The sequence below is a fragment of the Schistocerca cancellata genome, chromosome 5 (assembly GCF_023864275.1).
Source record: "Schistocerca cancellata isolate TAMUIC-IGC-003103 chromosome 5, iqSchCanc2.1, whole genome shotgun sequence".
Taxonomy (NCBI): Eukaryota; Metazoa; Arthropoda; class Insecta; order Orthoptera; family Acrididae; genus Schistocerca; species Schistocerca cancellata.
In genome coordinates, this window is record NC_064630.1 from 112,288,151 (window position 1) to 112,292,576 (window position 4,426).

A 4,426-nucleotide genomic window follows, 5' to 3' on the forward strand; every position below is an offset into this window, starting at 1 on the left:
CTTTATTAAATGTTCCCATAGTTTGACAGCGACATGGAAGGTACAAGATTAGTGTAAGGACGATGATAAAGAGACCTCAGCAAAAGGACAGAAGTTTTCGGAACAATATCCTTCTCAAGTCATACGCTAATGTGGTTACTATATGTTAAGGAATAAAACATTGGTGCAGTTTTGTGGGCATGGAGTTCTCTGCTGAAGGAAGTTCTCTGCCGAAGAGGAACTGTTCGTTTGTAGCAGCATTAAGAGGCGCAGACGAAGGTACAGTAACATCTCTGTTAATTTATACTGCTTGGACTCTCGCGTGTAAGTGATCAGAAGTGGCTCTGGGCAGGCATGAGAGCAAACATAAAAAGTTTTTAATTAATCCATCTAACTGGTACAGTCATATGAGTGCGTTTCCCTCTTCAGGTAATATTCTGGCGCTGTAGCGACTTGGGAGATAACGGGCAGAGCTTTGGCGACTCGAGCTGCCTACACAGAGAAGGGCGCCAAGGAGCGCTTACACCACTGCGACAGTGCGGACATCGCACGTGGCACAGCTGCGGCTGTGGCTGCCGTAGGAAGGAAGGCAGCGACATATTCTGCGGGAGGACGAGGCGTTTCAGCGGCTCTTCTATGGCACTGCCCGGAGTCGAAGTCTACACTCCTGGAAATTGAAATAAGAACACCGTGAATTCATTGTCCCAGGAAGGGGAAACTTTATTGACACATTCCTGGGGTCAGATACATCACATGATCACACTGACAGAACCACAGGCACATAGACACAGGCAACACAGCATGCACAATGTCGGCACTAGTACAGTGTATATCCACCTTTCGCAGCAATGCAGGCTGCTATTCTCCCATGGAGACGATCGTAGAGATGCTGGATGTAGTCCTGTGGAACGGCTTGCCATGCCATTTCCACCTGGCGCCTCAGTTGGACCAGCGTTCGTGCTGGACGTGCAGACCGCGTGAGACGACGCTTCATCCAGTCCCAAACATGCTCAATGGGGGACAGATCCGGAGATCTTGCTGGCCAGGGTAGTTGACTTACACCTTCTAGAGCACGTTGGGTGGCACGGGATACATGCGGACGTGCATTGTCCTGTTGGAACAGCAAGTTCCCTTGCCGGTCTAGGAATGGTAGAACGATGGGTTCGATGACGGTTTGGATGTACCGTGCACTATTCAGTGTCCCCTCGACGATCACCAGTGGTGTACGGCCAGTGTAGGAGATCGCTCCCCACACCATGATGCCGGGTGTTGGCCCTGTGTGCCTCGGTCGTATGCAGTCCTGATTGTGGCGCTCACCTGCGCGGCGCCAAACACGCATACGACCATCATTGGCACCAAGGCAGAAGCGACTCTCATCGCTGAAGACGACACGTCTCCATTCGTCCCTCCATTCACGCCTGTCGCGACACCACTGGAGGCGGGCTGCACGATGTTGGGGCGTGAGCGGAAGACGGTCTAACGGTGTGCGGGACCGTAGCCCAGCTTCATGGAGACGGTTGCGAATGGTCCTCGCCGATACCCCAGGAGCAACAGTGTCCCTAATTTGCTGGGAAGTGGCGGTGCGGTCCCCTACGGCACTGCGTAGGATCCTACGGTCTTGGCGTGCATCCGTGCGTCGCTGCGGTCCGGTCCCAGGTCGACGGGCACGTGTACCTTCCGCCGACCACTGGCGACAACATCGATGTACTGTGGAGACCTCACGCCCCACGTGTTGAGCAATTCGGCGGTACGTCCACCCGGCCTCCCGCATGCCCACTATACGCGCTCGCTCAAAGTCCGTCAACTGCACATACGGTTCACGTCCACGCTGTCGCGGAATGCTACCAGTGTTAAAGACTGCGATGGAGCTCCGTATGCCACGGCAAACTGGCTGACATTGACGGCGGCGGTGCACAAATGCTGCGCAGCTTGCGCCATTCGGGGGCCAACACCGCGGTTCCTGGTGTGTCCGCTGTGCCGTGCGTGTGATCATTGCTTGTACAGCCCTCTCGCAGTGTCCGGAACAAGTATGGTGGGTCTGACACACCGGTGTCAATGTGTTCTTTTTTCCATTTCCAGGAGTCTAGATTGAAGGCTGGAGAGCAGTGGCTGGGACGGCTGGCGCTACGTGTGTTGCCCTGGCTGGGCATACTGGCGGAGGCCCGTGGGTCGCGGCCAGTGGCGGTAGAGTTACGCCGAAGACTCCAAGAAGGCATCAGCAGACTCGTAGCGACAGCTTATACACGGCGGCCACTGTGCGTGGCACTGCCGAGCAGAACATGATGTACTCGACTGAGCCAGGGTATAAATTTTACTTCACCTTGCTGAAGTCGCGGAGGGAACGGCGTTTTGGTGTGACTCTGAAGCATCTTTAACAGGAATATGGTCGGTATCTGGTGTACTTGGCGGTAGTGAGGCGTAGCGCCTTACGTTGTACCTATGGATATGACGTAACAGCGGTGACCAGGTGTGCGGTATGAGTCATGCGCAGTACAGGTGGCGTCAGATGCCCGAGTGTATGTAGTTTAAATGCGGTCTGGTAGAAGTCGCAAGCTGAAGGACACTGAGCCGCAGTCAAAGTACTGTAATTTTTATTTGCAGGTCTGCTTGTTAAATTTTTTAATTGTTCATTAATTGCGATTATCATTGTGCTTAGTTATGACAGAGGATGGATGTGTTAATGTGAAAAAATTTTACGTGAGATTTTTATACTATAATTTGTACTTACTGGCAACGGCCTTGCCGCAGTGGATACACCGGTTCCCGTGAGATCACCGAAGTTAAGCGCTGTCGGGCGTGGTCGTCACTTAGATGGGTGACCATCCAGGCCGCCATGAGCTGTTGCCATTTTTAAGGGTGCACTCAGCCTCGTGATGCCAATTGATGAGCTACTCGACCGAATAGTAGCGGCCGGGAGAGCGGTGTGCTGACCCCACGCCCCTCCTATCCGCATCCTCCACTGAAGATGACACGGCGGTCAGATGGTCCCGGTAGGCCACTCGTGACCTGCAGACGGAGTACATTGTACTTACTGGTCTCGTGAGGAATGTTCAAGAATGACATTTATGTTAATCATTCGTACTGGGGAATTTGTTATAAACTGTTTAGTCAGTTTATGGTACAGAGAAACTAAGATTGTGATTTCAGTGAAGTAGGATTGTTAAGAGGAAGTTCATTTCATCTACATCTACGTGATTACTCTGCTATTCACAATAAAATGCCTGGCAGAGGGTTCAATGAACGCCTTCAAGCTGTCTCTCTACCGTTCCACTTTCGAACGGCGCGCGGGAAAAACGAGTACTTAAATTTTTCTGTGCGAGCCGTGATCTCTCTTATTTTATCGTGATGATCATATCTCCTTATATAGGTGCGTGATAACAGAATGTTTTCACAATCGGAGGAGAAAACTAGTGATCGAAATATCATGAGAAGTTCCCGTCATAACGAAAAACGCCTTTGTTTTAATGATTGCCACTCCAATTCACGTACCATGTCTGTGGCACTACCTCCCCTATTTCGCGATAGTACAAAACGAGACGTCCTTCTTTGAACTTCTTCGTAGCCATTCGTCAGTCCCATCTGATGCGGATCCCACACCGGACAGCAATACTCTAGAATAGGGCGTACAAGCGTGGTGTATGCAATCTCTTTAGTACACCTGTTCCACCTTCTAAGTGTTCCGTCAGTGAATCGCAGTCTTTGGTTTGCTCTACCCACAATATTATCCATGCGTTCGTTCCAATTTAGGTTATTTGTAATTGTAATTCTAAGTATTTAGTAGAATTTACAGCCTTAAGATTTATGTGACATCGCATAATCGCAATTTAGGGAATTTATTTTGGCACTCATGTCCATAACTTCACACTTTTCTTTATTCAGAGTCAACTGCCACTTTTCGCACCATACAGATATCTTATCTAAATCATTTTCCAATTCTTTTTGGTCATATGATGAGTTTACAAGACGGTAAATGACAGCATCATCTGCAAACAATCTAAGACGGCTACTCAGATGGTCTCGTATGTCGTTAATACAGATCAGGAACAATATAGGGCCTATAACACTTCCTTGGGGAACGCCGGATATTACTTTTGTTTTACTCTAAGACTTTCCGTCTATTACTATGAACTGCGACCTTGCTTACAGGAAATCACAAATCCAGTCACACAACTGTTGCGATATTCCATAGGCACGCAGTCTGGGTAGAAGACCCTTGTGAGGAGCGGTGTCGAAAGCCTTGTGGAAATCTAAAAATATGGAAGCAATTTGACGTTCCCTGTCGATAGCACTCATTACTTCACGAGTATAAAGAGCTAGTTGTGTTTCACAAGAGCGATGTTTTCTGAATCCGTGCTGACTATGTGTCAATAAATTGTTTTGTTCGAGGTAATTCATAATGTTCGAACACAGTATATGTTCCAAAACACTACTGCAAATCGACGTTAGT

The 4,426-nt window shown here is 49.2% G+C and overlaps 1 pseudogene; it reads left to right on the forward strand.

The window, feature by feature from the left end:
- Positions 1-2,708: 2,708 nt before the first annotated feature.
- On the forward strand, positions 2,709-2,826 carry LOC126189286 (5S ribosomal RNA; annotated as a pseudogene).
- Positions 2,827-4,426: the final 1,600 nt, after the last annotated feature.